Genomic DNA, 26493 nt, shown 5'->3' with positions numbered 1-26493 from the left:
GCCACAGAACGCGAGTGGTTGCTGTTTGAGGTGATTTGTTTAAATATATCCTTATGCCAAAAATTGATGCGAGGACGCTTTTCTCCCTGCAAAATAGCGTGAAATTACTTTGCATTTTGCATAATTAAGTATCATTTCTCATAATTTTGCTGAAATTTAATGCAATAACGTAAAAGCAAATGTCACTAATTTCAGACTCCCCTAATAAATAAGTAAACATCCTGGCATAATTGTATACACACACATACACACACTTAGAATCATGAATACACATACACTTTCTCCTCGGCTCATGCAGACACTCATGCTTGCAAACACACACACAAGCACACACTTGCATGTCCACCCCTTCACAAATGTTTTTGCGCCACGAGCCCTCTTTGTTTTCATTTATGTTAATACTGCACATAAGTAATCCTTGGCGCACAATTGTGCAGGCAAAGCAGTTGAGCAGAGATGGAAAGCATCAAAATAAAAAAGCACAAAAAAAGCAGAATTTGACATATGCTTTCTGCTTTGCCAGAGTAAATCAGCATAAGCACGAGGGACTCTGCAGTTTCCTATGTATTCTGTACACCCGGACACTGCAAAATATCTCTGTTAACAGCCCTGTGTTTCCGAATGTTTTATTCACAGCCTATCAGTCAGTAAAAATGTTCGGAGCACACGAGTGAATTCCGATAAGTTGAAGGGAGGCCTATTTGTTTGATTGAAATATCATGTTGTTTCATCACACTGATTGAAATATGTTGTTTCATCACAGTTAGTGGCTTATTCTTGAGGAGTGAAATCTTTCTTCCCCATCACCTTACCCAAAGGGAGAAAGGCATGTAACGTGTGTATTTGTAAAGCGTCTGTTCACCCCTAGGCATCTTGGCACTGAATAACAGGTGTTTATTGCTACCCAAAGGTACTCATTTTATCAACCTCAGATGGATGAAAGGCTGAGTGGACCCGCTCGGATTTGAACCTGTCACCATGAGGCTTAACTCAAGCCCCTACAGTGGATGCAATAATCCACTGAGCCACCAGACCCAGCCTTTGTATGACCCCTTGTTTCATCAACTGCAACAGCCTCACAGGGCAGGCATGGGAGATACCTCCACCCACTATCACCTTAGCAAAGGAAACGGGGGAATTACCAGTTGGAAACAAAGCACAGGCTTGGGTAATAGGAGACCTGCTCCTCGGTGGCTGGGGGCCTACTAGTTGCATGCGGGCTGCTATAGACCTTGCACACCCTGTTCCCCATTGAGGGCAAGGAACAGTGGCGGATGGTTGGTGGCCCCAAGCCCCTCCTCCATGTCCTTCACAATGCTGTAGGCTATGGAGCTTGTCTAAAACAACGGGAGTGTAACCCATAGACCGAGTTGAAATCAGGGTAGGTACATGAAACAAACAACAATAACTCAACTGGTGTAGTTAAGGAGGATAGTTAGGTATGTCAGTAAAAAACTTTACAGGAGAGGACAAATCAGGAGACTCTTGGTAGATTTTTAGAATGTGCATACAGCATTATATACTTAAGAACAAGGGAAAAATCGCATAAGGAAACAGACAGTTATAACAGCACTGTAAGCTAAAATGCGTGAACAACCCGAATTGACCTTGGTGCGGAAATGTGAAAGTGACACAAGAAGTGGCGACGCAAGTGACAATAGGTGAATCAGCGAAAGTGAACAGCGCAAAATGTGAGCAATAATGCACAGTGATTGGGGTGGTTCCAGACATAAACGTACGGTTGACAAAGGAATTGAGATTGATTTCTTTGGAACCAAGAAGACTGCGCCTTTAGTTGCGCTGAAAGGTCGACGGCGTTTCGATCCAATGACTCTGGATCATCGTCAGGACAGGGTTGATAAATAATCGCAGTGCTTAAGGGGGCTTGGGAGCCCACTTCAAGGATTGTGTCAGCAGGCGCGTTGCCGCAGAGGCAGGCTGGTCGGATGAGTCCGTATGGAGCGAGCGGGGTCGGTACAAGCCGTGTCAGGACTGAGCATCGGCGGGGGGACGGCACTGTGGAGTACTAGCTTAGTTGCAGTGATGAAGGCACTCAGTGGTGCACCGCCACGGTTATGTGCGGTGAGAAGGAATATGAATTATATGATGACCGCCACATTTGTGTTTGGTCCTCTCCTGTAGGCTATGGAGCAGCAGGTAACCTGTCACTGGTCACTTTTCATTTGCCTCTCCCACCTGTTTCCAACTAAAAACAGGGCAGAGAGAGCTGTGAAAAGTGACCCTGATTAATGGCTCTATGTCCAGGTACTTTTCCACTGGTCACTGAGGTGTGAGCACCTGTCTAACACTGGGTGTAGTTCGCGTAATTGCACTATGCGTAGCTACGCGAAGTGCACTTTGCACTATGTGAGCTACGCTTAGCACTACGCGAACTTCGTAGTGCGGCAGGGAGATGCTGTTCGCGATGATTGCACAGCGCTGGATGCTTGTCTGCACTGTGAAATCATTGCAAACGGCATCTTGCACAGTGCAAGCGGTCATTTTCCGCCACTCCAGTAGATTTGTACTCGAGCTGCAGTTTTCTCAATGCGGACTGGTAGTTTCTCATCGCGAGCGGGCGCAAGCATACACGACCACTCTCAATGAGAAACCTGACCTCCCTGCATTTAGAATCTCGCCGGTAGGTTTCTTTTCCACGCTCGCGATGGGCAATTTGATGTTGCTGATCGCAAACGGGGAAAAAGTCTCGCCGGGAGGTCATTTTGCTTGCTCACGTTCACCAACTTGACGTTGAGGTCCGCTAGCAAGCACAAACTGCCCGCTACGCATTTTTGCACTGTGCTACGTGCAATTCAAGGAGCGCGTAGTTGCTACACAAACTACGCAAGCGTAGCATAGTTTTCCTCCCAGGCCTACACCTATCACTGGTTACCTGTGCCCTGGCCCTGCTCTCGGTCCCCACCTGATAACAAGTCACAGAGGTGGATGACAGGTGACTATCCACCAGTTGTACAATGATAGTGCACATATTATTACAGAGAATATGCATTTACAACACATGCCAATACCACGCATTGTTTTTAGATTGAAAAACAATGTATTTGTGGGGGAGATCTCCCAACCCCCATTTTACCTTAAATACGTGGTATTGGTATGCATTGTAAATGCATATTCGCTGTAAAAATATGTGTGCTAAAAATGTGTGGTAAAGGCACAACGAGGTGAACACCTCGTTGTGAAGGCTGTTTCCCATCTACCAGGCTTTCATGACCTGCAAACTGCTGTGAGACACAAAGGAGTGGGTCAACAGATCAGAGCACAACATTGACTGTTGCAGTACCATGAATCCATTCTGCTGTGAGCTGCACAATGTTGCAGGACGCAATGGAGAAGGTGAACTATCACCCACTCATGCATTCTGTTGCACATTAGCTGAGCCACATATTTACTGTTTTATTTTTCTTTCTTTCTTTTAGAAGCCCCTCTTACTCTCGGTGCTTAATGGGCAAGGATGAACCTCATGTGAGTGGGTGTGTATCTGGTTGGGTCTGTGAGTGAGTGTATGAGTGTCTGTGTGGTAGACCCATGGGCAAGATTCAAGGGCATTTTGGGCATACACTTTTTTTGCACGAGTACAAGGCTGGGGTAGAATCTTCTAATGCCCCGTAAAGGGTTAGATTAGGTCTTGGTGAAATTTAAATTACACTAGTGTAATTTACGTAATTTTGCATCATAATTGTTCACAAATGGTAATGATTGGTTTTAGAAAAGGGGCATTTATATCACATGCAAGGGATTGTCATCAGATGTCATATTCCAAACATTACTACCATCCTTCAATGTTTGCAACCATATATCAGAGATAAGAATCAATTTCCAGATATCCAGAAAACTTCTCATTTGCAAATGCATACAATCTCTCTCACTCTCATAAACGTTCCCACCCCCACATACACACGCTGTTATCCAGAAAAACACACTCATGCACACACAGGCTGACACACAAATAGATACACATGAATACATAGATAGTAAAGCTGGGGGGGAATTTAAATCATGCTGGCATTATTCGCATTAAAAGTATGCCAGCACGCCACTTCACGTAATTACATGCCATCGCAGTAAAAGTTAACACACAGGAACAACAGAACGTGAGTCGCTGTTGTTCACAGAACTTTCGTTTAAATGGATTTTCACACCAAATATTGACACGAAGATATAGTTCATGCACAAAATCATAGATTTGTATTTTGCATAATCACGCGTAATTTCTCATTAATTTTTCTGAGATATCACGTAATTACCTGAAAGGAAATAACGGAAATCTTGCACAATCCTAGTTCAGATTAAACCACCTCACAGGCACCATTTTTTTTTACATCCCTCCAAGTCCGTGAATATCAGAAGAGGTTTTTAAAATAATGGAGCACACGGATTGGGGTGTTAAAGAAACACAAGCTAATTTTACACTTTTTGATTTTTAAAGGAGAAAAGCTTCCTGGGTAGGAGTGTCATATGGTCACTGCTAAGGAGATTACATACTGACAACTTTGCACAGGTTAGGTGGGGAGCAATGGAGAATTGACAAGGAAAGTGAAGATAGAGAGGTGAGAGCAATCAGGGCTGAATTCTGGCCCCAACTCTGTTCCTTCTCTTCATTAATGGTTTCTTGAAGGGTGATTACGAGTTCAGAGGTCCATCGCAACGCCAAACTCATGGTGGGGATCCCTGGATGGGCAGACTGGCGGTTCAACCACTGTATTACATTTACGGCAGTGGGACTGCCACAGGCCCATCGCAACCACCGGAGATCAAGGATTCCATGGCAGTGGCACGGTGATGAGAGGACCTAATATGCTGGTAATACCGCTATGCTGATGATGCCGCTGCGCCACCGCCAAACATGTTAAGAGCTTCCTTACCACCACAGTTTTCATGGTGGTGAGACTGCCATGAAAACTATGGCAGTGAGAAAACAAAGGGGGCCCTATAGGTCCCCTCTTTCCTCAAGGCCATGTGGTGCCTGCAGGGGGGCACATGCTTTGCTCCTTTGTGTGCATTCACCCCCTTTCCTGCACGGCATGAACTGCACAGTTAATGCCATGTAGGAACAGCCTTTGGTGCTCCCATTTCGGAGCCTTTTGAATGAGCATCACCCTGGGAACCGCCAAAGCACCACCCACCAGACACGAGGAAACCTGTAATCTGGCGGGCGTGTCAGTTCAGCTTTGGCACCATGCCAGTGCCCCACTCCCACACCACAAAAGTCGTATTTAGGCCCCTAGATTTCCTCTTCAGTTGCACCAATGATGCCCCCAAGTTGACCGGAGAAAAAAATATGAACAAAATACTGTGGCTGTCCTAATTTTAAAAAATCACTCATAAAGCTTAGCTTGCCAAACTATTGTTCAGATGTGGATTGTCTTACAGCTGCAGCATGTCAAGACATTAAGAAAGTTTTGCCATTGTTTCATGGACAAGTAACATTCAATGAGCTCCATGGGTAGGCTGACTGACACATTTATTTTGTCTAAATGGGATTATAAATATGAGGAGTATGTAGACCAAATACAACCCCGGAGCGCGGTCGCTTCAAATAAAGTCAGACTTGGACTTTGCTAATCACCTCTTTTACATCCAGGTGGCCAGCTCTGGAGAAAGGTAACAATGTGTGCCCAACCTGTATGTTATACAAGGAGTGAATAAACAACTAGAGAGAAAGGGCTATACTAATTACTCTCCCACCCCTGGGGATAAACAATCCTAAACAACTAGAGAGTATTTATTTATCAAAAAATAGCAAAGAACTCTGTAAAAAGAGTGGTCAGGTAGAACAGTCACCAAACCCCCATCAGTGCTCCATGCAAATGTATTCACTGTGCCACAAACGAATAGTGAGCATACCAAGAGGACAAAAGGAACCCTCAGGCACCCACTCGAGGCAGGTAGCCGTATATCTTCATTGGGTTCCTGTGGTTAGTGCGTGTGAAATTACATCAAACCAAATAATGATAATAAGTGCAGATTAAAATGAGTATAGATCACTCCCTCAACCAACACTTTTAATGGAGAGGTGATTCGAACTCAGTTAAAATCAAAGTGTGAAGACGGACATACGGAGTTAAGTTAATTTGAACCCCTTGTCCTAACAAACGGTCGACATGTTTCAGCTATTTGGTCTTTTACGACCCAGCATTCCTCAGGACCAAATAATCTAAAAAACTCACCACACGAGGCAGTACACCCCCTAACGTGTCTACTCACCGTGGATGGATATTCACATAAACGCGTTCATTACCAACTAGTGTTCTATTTGTTGGTAGGCGTCTTGTGCATTACCTCTTATTCTGAGAGGTTTATGGAATTTGTTTGGATTCCCACTTTTTTCTCATGTAAAATGAAAATCAGGCACTCTCATTTCGATTTCTCTGTTTTCAAATGCATGACTTCATGAGTCCGTGGTGGGGGACATCTTCACGGCAGCATTGGCGTGCTGGCGACTCCCCGCGTAAACACCTAATTACGGCTCACCCACGGCTGGGAAGCCGCGGGGAGTCGCCAGCACACCAATGCTGCCGTGAAGATGTCCCCCACCACGGACTCATGAAGTCATGCATTTGAAAACAGAGAAATCGAAATGAGAGTGCCTGATTTTCATTTTACATGAGAAAAAAGTGGGAATCCAAACAAATTCCATAAACCTCTCAGAATAAGAGGTAATGCACAAGACGCCTACCAACAAATAGAACACTAGTTGGTAATGAACGCGTTTATGTGAATATCCATCCACCGTGAGTAGACACGTTAGGGGGTGTACTGCCTCGTGTGGTGAGTTTTTTAGATTATTTGGTCCTGAGGAATGCTGGGTCGTAAAAGACCAAATAGCTGAAATATGTCGACCGTTTGTTAGGACAAGGGGTTCAAATTAACTTAACTCCATATGTCCGTCTTCACACTTTGATTTTAACTGAGTTCGAATCACCTCTCCATTAAAAGTGTTGGTTGAGGGAGTGATCTATACTCATTTTAATCTGCACTTATTATCATTATTTGGTTTGATGTAATTTCACACGCACTAACCACAGGAACCCAATGAAGATATACGGCTACCTGCCTCGAGTGGGTGCCTGAGGGTTCCTTTTGTCCTCTTGGTATTCTCACTATTCGTTTGTGGCACAGTGAATACATTTGCATGGAGCACTGATGGGGGTTTGGTGACTGTTCTACCTGACCACTCTTTTTACAGAGTTCTTTGCTATTTTTGGTAAATAAATACTCTCTAGTTGTTTAGGATTGTTATACAAGGAGACCTAGGGCATTATTTTATATTTTTGTAAATCTTACATCAGGCCTAGGTCAAATTCCTTAAAACTATTTTGTATGCGCTAATATCAAACGTTACTGAATGTATCTAAGACTTACATTGCCTTGACCGTAGTCTTTGCAGTTTACAAATTCTTGCATGCTGCATGGTGTGTAATGGACAAGGCAGTGGCAAGAAGCTAATGCACCAAGCCAAGGTGATATGGCACAGTTGCTTATTGTACACGTGAAGTTGATTTTATATAATTTTTTTATAAAATGTGGTTTTAAAATTATAATCTGTATTGCTATTATATTGTTTATAGTGTGGGTTCAATGGATCATTGCATCCGATCTTGCTAAATAAATAAATAATTAAGTTGGTGCTATGTTTCCACAATCGGGGATGCGGTGAGTCTGGTGATGGCAGGCCTCAAAGTTAGATAAGGGTACTAAAGGTAAAGTGGAGAAACTCTGAAGTTTGGAAGTGCAAAAGCATAGCAGTGAGGCAATAAAAATAGACTGATAAACAAAACGAATACAGTATCCGCTAAGGTTGCAAATTTTAGCAAACTTCCCGAAACACAAGCGTTGCCTGCAGTTCACAAGCCTACAGCCTAAAAAATAGCAAATCACTCTAATTAAAACATCTAAACATGGATTCCACCTATCATCTATTAAGTTTTTACAAAATCAGCTTAAGTCGTGGATAATTGCACTTTGTGGGGCGATGGTAAACATGGATTCCACCATAAAGTCTAAAAAAAATCGCATCGTGGTAGTGAAACTTGCAAGTTCCAAGATGAGCATTATTGCATACTGGAGACCTCAAACAAAAACAGAAAGAAACTCGCAGAGTGAAATCCATAACCATTTTACAAAAAAGTGATACAGAAGAGTGCAGTGACACCTCAGAATGAGCTGGAAGTGCTGGAAAAAGTTATCTGAAAAGGAATTAAACTTTTGCTTGAGCAGGCAAAAAAAGTCAAGAAGAAGCTTTTTGAGAAAAAGTAATGCCTGGGCGGTCATTCACTAGAAGTTGCAAGAGCTACAGAAGAGATAGTGGGACCTTAGGTGTCTAACCACATCGATAATCTGCACTAACATCCTAGAGAACAGTGGGAAAGGCTGAGGACCTTGGAACATGTCATGCTAATAACCATCTACTGGTTGGTGCAGTCATATAAGAAGCAGTGCGTCAGTTACCTGGTGTTGATTCGTCTACAGTGGAAGCCCTAGAGGGAACTCTAGGCTTAGAAGATGATTGTGCAGCAAGCAAAATTAATATATATCCATTCAACACCCACGATGTGCATGTTTAAAGTACATATCACAAACAGATGAATGCACATAAGTTCTAGAGTAGAATCAAAATCTAGCACGGAACACAAAGTAATAAAGGCTCACTTTTACAAACTCTGCTGAGCGCATGGAGCTAGAAGTTCATTCCAGAATCCTGCTGCAAACATGCATTGTGCACCTTTATGTTGCTATGGCATAGTGTGTCATGTGCAACGTAAACAACATTTTGGATCATGTCTTTGAAGCCCATGTCACAAAAGTCTGCATCAAATGAAAACCTCGAGCCAAGATAGGGGGTGGTTCCTCCACAACCATTGCACACTCAAACACAGCCAAGGAGTTGTACAGCAATGCACGCTTTATATGTCCTGAGGCTTCATTAGCAGAATGTCATCTGGCAATATTTCTGTACATTTGAAAACAATGATGCAAGCACAGAAACAGGAACTGTGTGCCCTAAATTGCGTTGATGGCCATGTAGTTGAAGAGTCAACTGTCTTCACTAATGCATTTATTCAGAGAAGCATATTATATATAAAGGAATGCAGTGAATACAGCAGGCAATGTTCGGGATGCCAGTCTGACCCATTCCAACATGCCCAAAGAAAGCTATAGACAAATCACACGAGAAGTCAGTACATGCCTTTTCTATTGGCACTGCCACCCTCAAAAGGTACAGTCAGTTTACATGAGGACATTGTAACAGGTCACAATATGGGGGTTATAACTGTCATTGATGCTATGTGCCATGTGGGAACAGGTCCTAAAACTTAGAGGTATGACCTTGGGAGGTCGACATAAGAAATGATTTAATTGGGAAAAGGGGAAGTGATTTCAGGAAATTGGGAGGACTCAGTTTCCTATGTACATAAAAGAGGAGAGGAATAAAAAGAGAAGCTGCATCACCAAAGACCTACCTTGTCTGTATCTCTGTCCCACTGCCCCATGCCTGATGCTACCACTAGTGACGAAGGTGGTGGGAAAGTCAACCACACTGAACGTACACTCAGCATCGGTCGCATCCAAGAATAGCGAGCGATAACCGCCCATCCCAGTTGACGAGAGCTCCTGCCCATCAACCACTGTGTCTGCGTCCGAAGTGGAAATGACCCAAGTTCACAGGATCATGAGGCACATCCAGACGCCCAGTCTAAAAAGGAGCGGTGTGCCCCAGATGCCCTTGTGTAAGGCCTGTGAGGCATCCACACACCTCCCAACGCAAACGAGCAAGCAGAGAAAGAAGGGCATACCAACAGCCGGTGCACGTGGCCCGTGAAGAACCCACACACCTCCCAACGCAAACGAGCATGCAGAGAAAGTAGTGAATCCTCTGCAGCCTGTGCACATGACCTGTGAGGCACCCTCACACCTCCCAGCAGTGCAGGCATATATCAAAAGCACAACAACCCCCTCGTGCAAAGAGATTCAAAGCAGGAACTGAGGGGCATATTACCAAGCTTAAGCGAAAAATATCGCTAAGCTTGGTTAGCGACAATAATTATATCGCCGTGCTTCGCCTATTTTTATCGCTTAGGAGCCTTGCTATTATCAAGGTTTATCTCCTAAGCGATAAAAATCGTCCGAAATGCATGAATATCGCTGAAAAGTCAGCGATATTCATGCATTACCGAGCAAATGCTCTTAGCCATGTTATCCAAGACCATTGGATAACATGGCTAAGAACTGCTCTGGGTAGGTGTTAGCTTTTGGAGATAATCGCGCTTAGCGCGATTATCTCCAAAAGTAGGTAATAGGAGATAGCGTTGTTAGCGACTGTTTCCAGTCGCTAAAATCTTGGCACGCCCACTTTGCATGTCATTAGCGATAATTATCGCTGACATGCAAAGTGGGCCCCAAGATGATCGCTATCTCCTAATAGCTGTCGCTAACTGGTGTTAGCGACAGCTAGGTAATAGGGCGATTAAATTATCGCCGCTTTAATTGGAAAAATTCCCGCTAAAGCGGCGATAAGGCCCTTGGTAATATGCCCCTTAGTTTATTGAAACAAAAAAACAAACGAAACAGACCCCATACTCAAAAAAAACGTGGCCATTGCAAAGTGGGCATAAGGCACCACATAGCAGCCCTTGTGGGCAGCCATTTTGGAGGGGGATGAACCCCAACACTTGCAGGTGTGGCAGCTACTGGAGGTGAACATTTTTTGATTGGGAAGGGCGGGGGCCCCACTACTCGCATGAGGGGCAGCCAATCGATGCGACCATTTTAGATTGGGAAGAGCACCACCACTGGCAATCCTGGAGAACAAAGAAGGCAACCAAAGGCAGAACAAAACAATACACAAAATCTCAAACAGCAGCAGAGAAACGAATGACTAACAGCACAGCTCTGATTAAAACCAAAACCATGTCACAAAACAGAAAGACCAAATATGAAACAGCAGCTTTACTCAACCCCCCACACCCCCCATTTGACCCAGCAAAGAATTATAACATTGGTGCCAGATAGGCCATCTCGGTCGCAAAACTCGAAAACTTCATCAACGCACCGGGAAGAGATGAAAGATGCAAAGATAATCAATTATGTAAAAAAAAGAGGCTTTAAAAAACACACCAAAAGGAAGATGGAGCCGCATACCAGAAAGGGAAAGACTCACTCGCCAAGGAATTTGATCCGACAATGAGAGATACACATTTAACAAAGTCAGAAAACATCCAGGAACGAATAGAACACATGGAATGAATGGAAACTCTCCTCAAACCCTGCAGATTCAGTACATTTAATAATAAGGAAGCCATGAGACTAAGGATAATCGATGAATGCCAGTCCAAATCATGTCACTCCGAATTATGCCAAAGACGAATACCCAGGGAAACACAAACTCTAAAGAAAAGGCTGGCCATGGCAAGATCACAGGCACGGCCTGGCTGACAGGTCACCACCATGGAGAAAATGACAATCCCCAGGGAAAGCATACTTTCAATGAGAAGCAAAAGTCGTGCGGGGAAAAAAGAAAAAAAAAACTTGCATTCAGCAGGCCACCATAACAGGCTATGGATATGGACTTGCCTATCCATATGAAGGAAAATGCTCAGAAAAGGGGACAACATGCATGTGGGGCAGAAAGGAAACACACTTCAAGTCTGTCTGCTGACTGTAAGACTGGTAGGGAAAAATAGATCCCCACACAGCAAAGGGAAAGAAAAAAGACACACATAGACACAGCAGCAGACTGAAAGACAATGAGCAGCGCCATGAATGAGTCCAGACTAGGGGTAGGTGATAAATTCCATACCACCACCAGAGTTGGCAGAGTTATGGTCACGCCACACAGTTATTGCCAAATTCCGCCAACCGCCACATGGTGTAGTTTTTTATCGCATGCGGTTCGCCAATGGTAAGTTGGTGAGTGAGATTTTTTGTCCTCTAGCACAATATTTGGTCGCTAGGCAGACACGCGGCCGGTGGGCATGGGTGGTCTTGACCATTTGCAGTCAGAAATCTGCGACTAGAGTAGAAAACCTACTCCAGGGGCAGTAAAATCAACTCAATAAGAATTGCCCTCTGGTGCACCATGTGGTTCCATTCTCACTAATATTTCAGCACAGAACAAGCTCCCGGCACTAAGAATCAGCACAGGCAATGGGACGTGTCTAAATCCATCCATTCAAGAAAGTCTGCGGAATCTCGCTGAGTTTTATGTAACATTGAGAAATTCCGCAGAGTGAAGCTCCGCTACATCCCCCACCCCTAGTTCAGACAACGAGCCTTCACATTACCATCCAGCCAATTGACCTGCATCAGCATCCAGTGACAGTGGTGATGTATGATACCTCCTGCTGATATCCAAAAGCGGGCCAAATAATCAAACCTCCACCATCAGGCTCTTGATGGGGACAAGAAGGCAGAGTTTGTAGTGGAAAGTGGTGCGTCAGTGAATATGATGGGGATGGAAGAATTAGCATTCCAGAAATGGAAACCTCAGCTAGTAGAGACCAGTGGAAAACGTACATACGAGCAGAGAAGAAGCCACTCAAATGCATTTGATAAGTCACAAACTTTTAAGCATCAAGGACGAGAAGTAATTGTCAAAGGCTATGTCTCAGAGAAACTCATACTAGTGTTGGGAGTCCTCTGCCTAACTACAGCAACAAGACTGTACATACTGGGCGTACACTCCACCAGTAAGGAATTAAATCAAGTAAAGGAGCAGAACGCATTGCCCAGTATTCGGCAATAATGTAAATGATCACCCAATATATCATTGACAGTGAGGGCTGATTAAAGTAATGTGCATAGAGAGATACAAAGAACTCAAGCCCCCAAAACTTGAAACAAAAAGGATGTTAAGGTATACACATGGGCTGCATTAAACCACTAGGCAGCTTGGGGTTCTTCAACACGGCCTTACGACACAGGATAACAACAAATGAAGCAACCATACATGTACTACAAGGAAATGTGTCACAGGCATGTACCTTCAGTTTCGTCACAGCAACAGGAATGGGGCTGATACACATCAACTACCACGTATAAGTGAGAAAGCAGTTTTTCTAAATGTGATGATTTATTTTAATATAAACTTGTATTTGAGCTAACTTTAGACAAACTAAACCGTGGAAGCCATCTTTTTCTGTGGCATTTCTGTGGCATTTCATTTTAACACGTGAATTGGCTTGTATTTCCTTATCCCACAAAATTCATGCCACAGGAAATATGTACAGCACGTAAATGGATAAATCAGTTGACAACCAATAAAACTTGGTGCTCAATATGTACAAGTGAAAGGTGGCGACGCAAGTGTAGGTGAGTGAACAACTTGCGTGGCATGAATTTATTTTCATAACCTTTGATTATAAAGAAACTAAAGATCATTTTTGGATTTAAAAACTTGTGAATAAGTGTCTCCTTTTTCTGACCTTTGTAATGCCCTGTGCATGCAATATAAATTGTCTTTTTTATTTATACCTGTTGGGATAATGTTTTTGCTTTGAACCTTTGAACCCCAATCCCGATTGGTTTATGGGTCACACTCCTGTTCTCTCTTACAAAACCTTGGTTTACTGAAGCACTGGCGGCATCTCGACGGCAGTGCAAGGTGGCTGAGAGGGCTTGGCGCTCACTGTATGATTCCACGGCCAGGTCTGCTTACAGGGCGGCTGTGAAAGCTTACCATTGTGATATCCTCCTTGAAAAAAAAGGTTATTTTGCAAAGAGAATTGAGGCTGCCTCTAATTCGTGCAAAGAGATTTTTACTATCGTCAGGGAATTTACGGCCCCACGATCTAACTCGACCCAGGCTGCTCCTTCTGAGCCGTGGGTAAATGGCCTTGCCAACTTTTTCACCACCAAGATAAAACTGATCCAGGACTCTTTTCCTTTGAGGGTGGTTGAAGTATTTCCCAGTTCTGAGGGTGGGTCAGTTCTAACGGCCTCTTCGGATTCAGTCTTGGCAGACTTTCCGCCAATTTCAGGTTTCTTCGTCGCTGGCACTTATGACCAACCTTAAATCTGGGTCGCCTCTTGACCCAGGCCCGGCCAAATTTCTGGTGAAAATGGCGGAAGTCGTAAATCCTTTGGTGAACCCAATTCTGAATCTCTCCTTGAGGGGGGGGGGTGGTCCCGCAGGCTTGGAAGCAGGCGATGGTCATTCCCTTTCTCAAAAAGCCTGGTCTAGACCCTGAGGCTTTGGCCAATTATAGGCCCATCTCTCTCCTCCCTGCGCTTGTTAAGATCTTGGAGAAGCATGTGCATATTGTGCTCTCCAATTTTTTGGAATCCCACAATCTGTTGCACCCCACCCAATCTGGCTTCCGCCCCAACCTAAGCACCGAGACGGCACTTTTGGAGGTGTCGGAAGCTATTAAAGAGGCACTGGATTCAGGAGGCAAAGCTATGCTTGTGATGCTTGACCTGTCGGCGGCTTTTGACACCGTCCCCCATGAGGGTCTCCTCGCCAGACTTCATGAGATCGGTCTGAGGGGGACGGTGCTCAGCTGGTTTAGATCTTTTTTGGCTGGCCGCCAACAAACGGCCTCCTCTAGCTCTGCCGAGATGCCACCTTTGGGAGTCGGAGTCCCGCAGGGCTCAGTGTTGAACCCGACTCTTTTTAACATCTTTATGACCCCTCTGGCGGCATTGGCGGAGTCTTTCGGGGCCCAGATCGTATCCTATGCCGATGATACCCAGCTCCTCTTTACGTGCGGGAAAGGAGCAGATTTTGATGGAGAGAGTATCCGCGGGTGCCTTGGGGCTGTTTTTAAATGGTTCCAGCTTAACAGCCTCAAGTGCAACTCAGATAAATCTGAGGTACTCTTCTTCGGCTGCCGATCTGACCCAGACTGGCAGGTATGGTGGCCTGTCAATATGTTTCCTCCAGCGGGCTCTTCCCAGCTAGTCAAGAATCTGGGGATTAAGATCGATAATGGCCTGACGTTGAGATCACAGATCCTGGGTCTAACGGGAACATGCTTTGGCCTCCTCAGGATGCTCCGTAAGTTTCTTCCTTTGCGCTCAGAAGATCATAGGAAGACTACGGCGCAGGCCTTAATTGGTTCAAAACTGGACTATTCCAATGTCCTGTATCTCGGCCTGCCGGAGTACCTCCTGCAACGGCTTCAGGTGGTCCAGAACTCAGCCGCACGGGCCATTTTTGGCCTTTACAGGCGAGCTAGAACTTCCGGCCTTCTGCAGTCGCTTCACTGGCAGCCTATCAGGAAGCGGATAGCTTTTAAGGCCTTGACCTTGGCCCACAAGGCTCTCCACGCTTCTGGAGCAAAATATCTCCAAAGGAGGCTAGCCTTCTACCATCCTGCCCGATCTCTGAGATCTGAGTCGTTGTTCCTTGCCGTGGTCCCTCGAGGAAAAGGGCCCGCATTGGAGGCCGGTCTTTCAGTCTGTTGGCGCCACAGCTCTGGAATACTCTGCCCTTGGCATTGCGTAGCACTTCTAATTTGTTGACTTTTAGGAAGGGCCTTAAAACTTGGCTTTTTGCTCTTTAGTGCGCTCTTCTTCTCTGTTGCTGGGGCCTCTTATTTTTCATGTTGTGTTATCTGCTACAGGTTTACAATAAAAGCGCCGGGACACTCCATGGAGTAGCTGTGCGCTATAAAAGATTCATTTAACATAACATAACATAACATAACATAACTAGAAGGCAAATCCATGCTGGACTTTTCTAAGATTACTGATCTGAACTATACAGAGGTTTTGATTGATTCAGCATATTAATTGAGATTTGCACTCTGATTTATTGAATAATGGATTTTGACTATATTGAATTAAATTCTGTGTGCTTAAAATCCTTAAAATAAAACCTTAAGGTTGTTGCTTTATTTTATGTACTTTTCAGGACCTAATGTGCTCTGTCTTTTAGTTACTTTAAATTGCCTTGTTTCATTTCTAAATATGAGACAAGACCATAGGGGAGCACCAAAATCCTTCTAGGGACTACACCGCTTCCTAAAAATTCCCTTTGCATGGAGAATAGACATTGAAAGAGTATTGCGTGCCGTCACAGGCCAGCCTAGAGTTGACCCAATGTATACCACGCTTTTTACCAAACTGAGGAAAATGAATGATGTACATTTTAAAATGCACATAAACCTGACAATATGTCCAGTCATGCGAGGAGACAGGAGAATGGCACTCCAACTCCAAGAAGCAGTGGAAAAGAAATCAGAAGGCTTCTGAAAGTAGACATTATTGGAAACCCCCATTGGCCTGACTCCTTGGGTCTCACCAATCATAGTCATGCAAGAATGAGAAACACAAAGGGAGATGTGTGGATTTGTGATGATATAAGCCAACTAAACAAAGCAATAGAATGAGAACAACGCCCTTGCCTGCACATCTCAGACATAATCGCACAACTGAACAGAGCAAAGTATTTCTACAAACTCGACCTGAAGAAAAGCTGCTACCAAAAATGTGATGAAGGGTGCTAGTACATCATGATATGTCACACACCTTGGACTATTTGGATACAACCGGCTGATCTTCTGCATCTCTTTGGCCACAAGGGAAACACGTGAGGAAGCACGACATAGAATGTGCAAACTACTTGTAGAGGCTGGTAGGCCTCAGATACACTGCGAGGAAATACGAGTACGACAAGACCAAGCTGAGGTTTGTTGTACACACCTTCTCAGAGAAAGGAAGGACACCAGGCCCAGACAAATTCAACACTCTCACGGCCACCTACTCACCAGGAGAAATAGGAATGCTGAGATCGTTACTGAGCATGGAGACTTACTGCACTAGATACATTGGAGACTATGCCACCATCAGCATGCCCCTCTGGCACCTGATGCATAAACACGCAGATTTCAAATGTTCAACTGCGTGTGAACAAAACGTTCTGAGCATCAACACAGCAGTAGAGGAGGCAAGAGTCTTGCTGACTTCGTCCCCACACTAAACACACAGATGACTCCAGATGCCTGCTCCGTATGGCTGGGATCCATACTAGGGCAAGACAGAGATGATATAGAGTCACTTCAACAGATGGTATCATACACCTAAAGAAGCCACATGGACACTGAAAGAGCTTATTTGCAACATGAAAAGGCAGAGAATGGCAGTAGCCTGGGATTGCAAACATTTCTATATTATCTCATAAGGCAAAAGTTTTACCATTGTAATGGACCACCAAGCCCTCCTTGGTAATCATAAAGCAAAAATGCCCCTGAAGTTAGAGAGCTGGGGCATCCGTCTGTAAGAGTACTACTAGGGAATCACCTGCAAGCCAGGGAAAGAATATACCCCACTGATTACTTCTTGAGACACCTTCTACAGGCAACAAAGTCAAACCTGTCTGGCACAGAAGAGTACCTTCAATTCATAGTCAGCACAAACACATGGGGCGATGACCGAGGATGTAGATCAATTGATAGTCAAGCACTTGATCATGACTCAAAAATTGAGACACAGCAAAGAATAGGGAGTAGAGATCAGAGCTTTCTATGATATCCAGGAAGCGCTGGCCCTAACAGAAGAAGGACTCATACTGAAGGGATCCCACAATGTCATCCCCAGAAACCCCGAAATAAGCCATTGAATTCACACACGAGTCACCGTGGAATAATAGACACCAAAAGAGTCCTACAGAAGAGACTGTGGTTCCTGAAACTAGACAAAATGGTGGAGACCGAGCTGCAGATGTGCACATGTCTCTCCATAACAGGGAAGCTACTATTACTGATGATGTCAGAACTACCAGACAACACATGCAAACTAGTAGCCATCAACTTCTTTTGCCCCATGTCCTCAGGCAAATACCTCCTGGTACTGGTGGACAAATACTCCCAATTCCTTTTGGCCAAGATAATCCTGTCGTTTGGGGCAGCAAAAGTGATCCAAATACCGGATGACATCTTCTCAACATGGAGGAGTCTATAGACCCACAAATCAGGCAATGGCCCATCATTCACCAGTGGAGAGTTCAAAGCTTCCTTATCCCGCTAGCCAATCAACACAGGAAGAATACACCACTCTGGCCACAAGCAAATGGGATAACAGAAAGAACCATACAGCGAACCACCCGAGAAGGTATGACAAATAAGATAGCTCTGTGCCAAGTACTATGGGCATAGTGAGCCACTACTCCCTCGACAACCAGGAAAAACCAGCCACCCTTATGTTTGACTGAGCCGATAGAACCAAACTCCCACTATGGACAGCAGCTTGCACCACAGACAAGGCCAAACTCAGAAAAACGGAATTAGAGAAGAAGAGGAAGGCGAAGTGTTATGTTGATGCCATATGGCTAGTGCAGGAAACAACCTTCACTGAAAGGGATTGGCTAGTGAGCAAGGAAAAGCAAAAGAAAATACCAGACACTCCTTATGTCACAGAACCTCTTGCAGTGACAAAATGTAAAGGAAGCATGGTCATGGCATCCCAACCTGGGGAATTCATCACAAGTAATGCATCACACTTCCAGTCAGTGACGAAACCACCTGGAGACGCAAGCACCTTGAGAGAGAGGGTGGATGAGAGAGATAAATGAGCATCCAACACCAAGGCAAGGAAAAAGAATGCTACCCCACTGTGTCACAATATGAGATGAAAACACATTCAGGATGCCATATAACCCATCCACAAATACTGATTAAAGAGATATGAATGAAAAAGAAGGCCTGAGTTTTAGTCCAACATGGAGGCTGGTCTGGAGTAGGGTACTAAGATGCACGCGACTGAGCTGTACAGATTGAAATGAGAAGGGACCTCACGAGGAAAGAGGGAAGTGACGTCAGGGAATTGTGGAGTACTGACCTTTTTTATATACACTAAAGAGGAGGAGAATAAAAAGAGAAGCAGCATCACCACAGCCCTACTGTGTCCGTGTGCCTGTCACGTGATCCCATGTCCTTTGCCAGAGGCCAATTCATAAATATCGCAGCAATCACGCATGAACTCCCTTTAAGCCCAGTAGTGAGCCATCCAGCATTCTACTACACTCTTCTGATTCAACTACCGAAGACCACACATGACTCCACAGGGAAAGCCTTGAAAGTGAAGTGGTCCTAGATCAACCTTCATATAAGAGAAACTAATCCTTTTTTTTTTTTTTTAAATAGTAGGTGAATATTTCCCATCTTTATTTTCGGTGTAAAATTAACTCAGTTTTCAAATGTTCATGTCCCGTATCCAGTGTACCTGTTCAGTTGATCGTTGTTTGGAATGACGACCCATGTTCGTTCTCTGGATTGATTGGAATAAGTTCAATAAAGATAATGCATGACTAGTTTGTAAGAGTGTGCCATCAAACGTTGTTCACTTACCTCAAAAATAGGTGTGCGTCACTTCTCTCCTCCTCCTGGCATACTTTTCCTGTGCTCTGCATCCACCCAGCACGTCAAGACCCATGTGCCAATGCGTTGCTATGTTGCTAACCATGGCACATGTGGCAAATTGTCCTCCGCATGTCTTGTTCTCCAGTGTGCATTGTTGTACTTCTACTACTTGTTGTTGAGGGATCTAGATAGAATGTAATACTTACATTTGGATACGATGAGCACTGTCATATGTGCAGCTAAATGCTTTTTGTTAACCCAGATATTCATTCTGTACAGACATGCTTGGCCATCTGTTTGCTGACTCCTTACGTAGGACCTATAGGTACCATTTCGGTGCATAGACCTGTGCTTAATTATGTACGTTTCACGTGCGATGGCTGTGTACAGAAATACCATGTCCTTAATGATTTTACATGTACCTAACATAATCTGGACATTGAATGACTTTTGTCCTTTCTATTCATGTATATATGCAGCGTGGCAGATTCTGGCCTTCTCAACATATATGCTGTCTATGACCCCAACCAGGCACACTGGGGTAGTGCCCCACATTGTGGAACCCCCTCCAGCGAACCTGGTAACACATTGGGTCTGTCGGGAAAGTTAATTTGTTGATTCAACTTAGTGAAAATGGCCCTTAGAAATAACCATGACACTGTAGTCTGTGAAATTGACACACAGATGGACAGATTTCTGAGCCGATACCTGAAGTGTTGTCAGTGCCTTCACACGTGATGGGAATAGGTGCCCTTTGTGCATGTATTGTATTAGGTGAAATTAACATCTCCCATATGAACCTCATCTCCTTTGGATTTTTTTCTTCACCTTTCTGCACTAAGGCAACCCTTAGCATTCACATGTTCTGTCATGATGTAGCTTGATCATTCTAAGCAGGTTTTTCACACGTCCATCATTCAATAAAGAGAGAATGCAGTGACGCTGGTTAGTTGTTTTGCATTTTGAGCTTTCTTTTATAATTTGGACTTTCATTTTGACTGGGTTGCACTAGTGTCACGTTTGCACGAGTTGTTCTTGTTTTGTGAAACTTGTACATTTTGAAGTTTTTGGGCGTTTGACTTTGAATTATAAGGTGCCATTCAGTAGTATGTGATGTGACTTCCCTATTAAGTGGAAACAAATGACTTCATATGTTTACTGTAGGAGTTGGAGCACCCGTTTTGCATTGTGAGTTCACTCAATATGGTGGCAAACGGCTTTGAGACCATTAGTGACTTTGCAATTCATTTGTCCACCAAGTTGAGCATTTTCTATAAATGCTTATTATTGGGCACTTTTGGGGGCTTTAAAGTTTTGTCCCCTACCAAATAAATAAATAAAGCAAGAAAGAAAATCACAGAATGAATAATTTTACATACAGTTCAGTGCAGTAACCAAATTTACTTCACTGTGTTGTGCAAGGGGAAACAAAACACAGAGCCACAAATATTAAGTTTGGTCTGTTGAGAGGGACCGATGACCTGATCCTCCTCGACCTCTCCCTAGCCTTCGACACCATGTCACACTACACTCTCCTACATGGACTCCATCAGATGGGGATCCGAATAAATGCCCTTAAATGGATCACGTCCTTCCTCATTGGAAGAAGCCAGTGTGTTCGCCTTCCACCTTACACCTCAGGCCCAAAGAATATCTTGGCTGCGTTTCCCAAGGGTCCTCACTGAATTCAACCCTGTTCAACACATGGTCCCCCTGACCATGCTCGTCAAATCCTATGATATGAACATCGTATCATACTCTGATGACACTCAGGTCATCCTGTCCCTATCCTCAAACCCCACTAACACCAAAAGCAATTTTAACAGGTGCATGACCAGCGTAGTCAGCTGGATGCAAAACAAATGCCTCAAACTAAACACCAACAAAGCAGAGGTACTCCTCTTCGGGAGCAACACCTCCCTATGGGACCACTTCTGGTGATCAGCGAAACTGTGCCGCTTGCCCATTCCCACAGAACACTCCAGAAACATTGGCATCACACTCGACAACAATCTCACCATGAAGAAGCAGATAAACGCTGTCTCCTCAGCCTGCTTCCTCACCCACCGCATGTTCCGGCAAATATTTATATGGATCCCCATCCACACCAGGCGCACCGCCACCCAAGCTCTTATCACCAGCCACCTCGACTACGTAAACTCCCTCTATATGGGCATCACCTCACAACTACTGAGCAGACTGCAAACCATCCAAAACGCTGCAGCCAGGCTACTCCTTGAGTCCACATCACCCCCGCCTCAGAGCGCTCCAATAGCTCCCCGTCAAAATAAGGTGCCAGTTCAAACTACTGACCCACGCCTACAAAGCCCTGCAATACAAAAAACCATACCACCTCAACCACAGATTGAACTTCCACCAACCTGGCAGACAACTATGCTCCGTCTCCCTCTTCCTTGCCCACACACCCCACTTCCACAAAAGCAGTAATAGTGCTGCACCTTCTCCTACCTGGCTGCCAGGACCTGGAATGGCCTCCCACTCCACCTCCGGACTGCACACACCCTACAGAACTTCAGAGATGGCCTAAAACGGGGGGCGTGGCTTACGCGTCGCTGGGACGCGACGGACCTCCCGTGAGCTCCGCAGGGCTACAGGCGTCTTTACTGCTAAAATACCTCAAATGCGCTGATTTCTGCCGGAATTTCAGAGGTATATGCAGCCGAACATGTGCTCCGTCCACTGCCTGGAATTTCAGTGACTTTTATGCCGGTTTCATGAGGCAACAGTCGTCGGCGTTTTTCCTTCATCTTCGGGACGCGGATGGCTGCCATTTTGAGCCGCCGTGCCCGCGTCCATACACCGGCTTTCCAGACTGCTTCAACTGCCGGCGCTGTGACCTCCAGCACTCCTGTAATGTACTGATTCTCTTTTCTTCTCTACTTGCAAAGCGTGGCAATGTGCACAATGTTCCGCTTGTTATGTGCCTGACTTGCCCCCTCAGCGTCTTCGCCTCTGAGACCACGGCGGCCATTTTAATGCCCTGGTATGCAATTGTATTTTTATCTGCGCAGCATGCGTCCATGAATGCGTTTATCCTCCTGGATGTTATCCACCCTACAGTTTTTGTCTTATTTTAACCTCTCTTCATGGCATCTCTGCTGATTTAGAGCATCATGTCACTTATGAGACGGTTATAGCCATTCTTGTTGCGGATTCTGGTCTCTCATCAAGGTGTGAGCTGCTGGTGCTACTCCGCTAGTGTGCCTTTGCTGTTTATCCTCATATTCTCCGCTCCTAAGCTCATCTCTCTGCGTTCTTTGAGAGTTTCACACTGCTCTTCTCAGTAGTCATATTACTCCTTTGAATTTGGACGAGCTCTTCAGGTGCCATAATGTCTCATGACGCAAGTTCTATTAAGTTGTCCCACACAGGCACCAAGCCTAAGAGAATCAAAAATGACCCACCCTCCCCTATTCCTACCTCTCCTAATCCCGTTCTGGACTCCATACTAGAAGAGGTACGGGGTCTACAACCCTTTATGTCTACCACTAATGAGAAGCTCAAGCAGATTGAGGAGAGGTGGGTCACTATGGAGGGTAAAGTTGTAAACCTGGAACAGCGCGTCAGTGATATTCAGGATGTCTCGTCTAAAATCCCACAACTGGAAAAAGAGATTCAAATGCTCAAGCTCCACACCGAGGACCTTGAAAATTGTAACAGAAGAAATAACCTATGCTTATATGGGGTTCCGGAGAATGTTGAGGGATTGGATATGGTGTCCTTTGTTCGAACATTCCTGCATGAACTTTTGGACCTCCAACCTGCGTCAAATCCGCTTAATATCCAGCGTGCCCACCGTTTAGGTCGTCTCAACTCCAATTCCTCTAAACCTCGTGGCATCATCATTTTATTTCTCGAGTTTACTGAACTAATGACTGTACGCAAATCTGCCAGACTTAAGCGACGTCTCATATGGTCAGGACATCATATTTTTATTTCACAGGACCTTTCCAACGCAACTAATGCCCGACGAAAGGAGTTTTTGAATCTTCGTCTGCAAATGAGACAGACCCATATTAAATATGGTATTCTGCATCCATGTCTGTGCAAGATCACGCACAATGGTCATACTCGTTCCTTTGATGATCCTCAGAAGCTCCATACCTATCTTCAGACTGTTTCTGCACCTGATATGGACACTAATGTCTGAACTATCTTATACGTGCTTGAAATTGTTATGTTTTATCTGATTGCTCTGGACTCGTCATGATTCTTTTTCTGTGTCGTCCTCTCTCTTGAGGTTTCATAGTTTCTCCCTTTCCTTGCCTGTTCTTGCTCTTCTGCAGCTCAGTGAGGTCGCGTCCTCATTGGCGTTTTCCACTCCCGATGTTGTTGTGGTTTTCTCTCTCCTCTCAGACCTCGCTTCTTTGCCTAGATCTGTTTTCTTATTCCTTTCTTGTTGTTTCCCTCTTTTTTCTCCTTTTTCTTACTTACTTTCTCCCTTTCTGTTTTTCTTCGCTGACTTGTGCACTCCTTTCCTTTTCTCTTACTGGACAATTTTTATTTCTTGTTCTCTGGTTTCTCTGGTCCATGTTGTTGAACAATGTGATTTTGGGTGTATTAATCTTTCTTATCCTACATGTAATGGGTGTTTTGTTCCGGTGTTTCATCTATTTATTATTTTGTTGTGCCCTTTCTTGTAGAGATTCTCCGGCCATGCGTCTTCCCCTAGTATCTTGCCCCATCTTCACCTCCCATCATGTGTAATTTTGTAACGTAGAATGTTCGAGGTCTTGGACACCCTGTCAAGCGTCAAAAGGTATTGTCACATTTATCCAAACTTAATTCTCAAGTTGTTTTTTTACAAGAGACTCATTGTACAGATATCGAAACCTCTAAGTTGAAAAGGCATTGGGTGGGTCAAGTGGTATTCTCTCCTGCTGTTAACAAGAAAGGGGGTGTTGCGATTCTGTTCCACAAAGGTTTGTCGGTCCAAATTCTATCATCTCAGAATGATGGTGAAGGGCGCTGGGTAATGGCAAAGGTTGTGATCCAAAATAAGACTTTAGTTCTATTAAACATTTATGGTCCGATTCGACCAGACCCCAAATTCTGTAACTATATCAAAATTCTTATCTCTACCATGGATTGCCCAAATATTGTAATAGCTGGTGATTTTAATCAATGGTTAGATCCATTCTCTGGCAGACTTTCTTCACACAAATTTCAACCTGATAAGTCTCATAAATGTTTCCAATCTGCCATTGCCGCGGGCTCTCTCTATGATGTATGGCAGACTTGCAATCCTGATTCCCTGGAATATACATTTTTCTCAAATGTTCATGATACCCGCTCAAGGATTGATTATATTATGGTTAGTAAGGCCCTCCTTCCCTCTCTCCAAAAGTCCGATATTGGGGCTATTTTTATTTCAGACCATGCCCCTGTTCATGCGGCCATTGATCTTACCCTAACTTCCCCCAGTTTCAGTCGTTGGACATTTAATACTTACCTGTTGTCTGATGCTACTTTTGTTAAGGAAGTTACGGTGTTCATTAATGAGTTTTTTACCCTTAACAACCCCTCAGACACCTCTATCCCCAATAATTGGGATGCTTCAAAGCTGCCTTTCGAGCTTTCACAATCTCTTATGTAACTAGAAAGAAGAAAGCTAATAGAAGTAAATATGAAGACCAACTCAAACATATTAAATTACTTGAACACTCATATTTTTCCTCAAAATCCACAGATGCCCTTCACAATCTAATTAAAGCAAAATCTGACTTGAATAAAATTGCTACGGTGGAAGCTTGCAATACCCTCTTAAAAATCAAATCTAAATATCATGGGGGCCAGAACAAGGCGGGTAAAATGTTAACAAACTATCTCAAAATCAAATCTGAACGTAAAACTATTGGCCATATTTTTAATGACTGTACAAACAAATTAGTTTCCTCTGATGAGGATATTGCGGACGTTTTTCATGATTATTACCATTCTCTCTACACTGATGACACCCACCCGTCTGATTCCAATTTAGAGTCTTACTTTGATGGTCTCCCTTCTCCGCCATCACTCCTCGAAGAGTTTGCCCAATTGGAGAAAGATATCTCCCTTCAGCAAATTCTTCAGGCCATCAACTCCCTCAAAAAATGTAAGGCGCCGGGCCCTGATGGATTACCTATTGAGTTTTACTCTACGTTTCATGCCATATTTGTACCCAGACTGCTCCAACGTTTTAACTCCTTTATTTCCTATGCCAGAGCCTCGGGATCCTTCCTGGATGCCCTCATCATTATAATTCCCAAACCAGATAAGGACCATTCCCAATGTAAGAACTATCGCCCGATTTCCCTGATTAATTATGATTGTAAAATGTTCACCAAGGACTTCTTTAGGAGAACAGTATCAGGTAAAATCTTAGTATCAACAGTCTCCTATTCCTATGTACCTGGTTTTCCTTCTTCTCCTCCTCTTTGTACCCTCTCCGAGTTGAATGTCTCATGCTCCATTCCTTTCTACAGTCTAGCTACTGCATCATGGGCCAGATGTATGACACCCACCAATTTGCAACTCGCAAATTGCATCGCATTTGCGACTCGCAATTTGCGATGCGCAAATTGGGATGTATAACAGTGTCTCAGAAACTGTTAGCGATTCCTAATGGGGTCGCAAATTTCATGCCTCATGAATATTAATGAGGCTGTGAGCAATTTACGACCCCATTAGGAATGGCTAGCACTTCCAGGGATGGTGGATTTTAAATGCAGCCTGTTTTCCTGAAAGGAAAACGGGATGCATTTAAAAAAGAAAAATGAAACTTTTCAGTATAATTTTTTAAGGACAGGTAGAGGTCCCTGGGACCACTGCCTGCTCTTAAAAGTATTTTCTCACATACTCGAAAAGGGGAAGGGGTCCCTAGGGGACCCCTTCCAGTTTGTGAGTAACTGCGAGTGTTTTGCGCTGCAAATGCGGTCGCAAAACAACTGTACATGGCATGGTGACTTTCTATTAGGAAGGGGCGCCCCTTCCTAATAGTAAGAGTAGCAAATGCTATTTTGCGAGTCAGTGACTCACAAAATAGCGTTTGTGCATGCCATTACCCTTTTTTGCGGTTGCAAATGGGAGGATCTTCCGTTTGTGGATGCAGAAAAAGGCCGTACATCTGTCCCCATGTTCTGACATTGTGAGACCAAACATTACACTGCGGCGG

Source organism: Lissotriton helveticus, chromosome 6 (assembly GCF_964261635.1).
Source record: "Lissotriton helveticus chromosome 6, aLisHel1.1, whole genome shotgun sequence".
Taxonomy (NCBI): domain Eukaryota; kingdom Metazoa; phylum Chordata; class Amphibia; order Caudata; family Salamandridae; genus Lissotriton; species Lissotriton helveticus.
Note: the sequence above shows the minus strand (reverse complement) of the source record.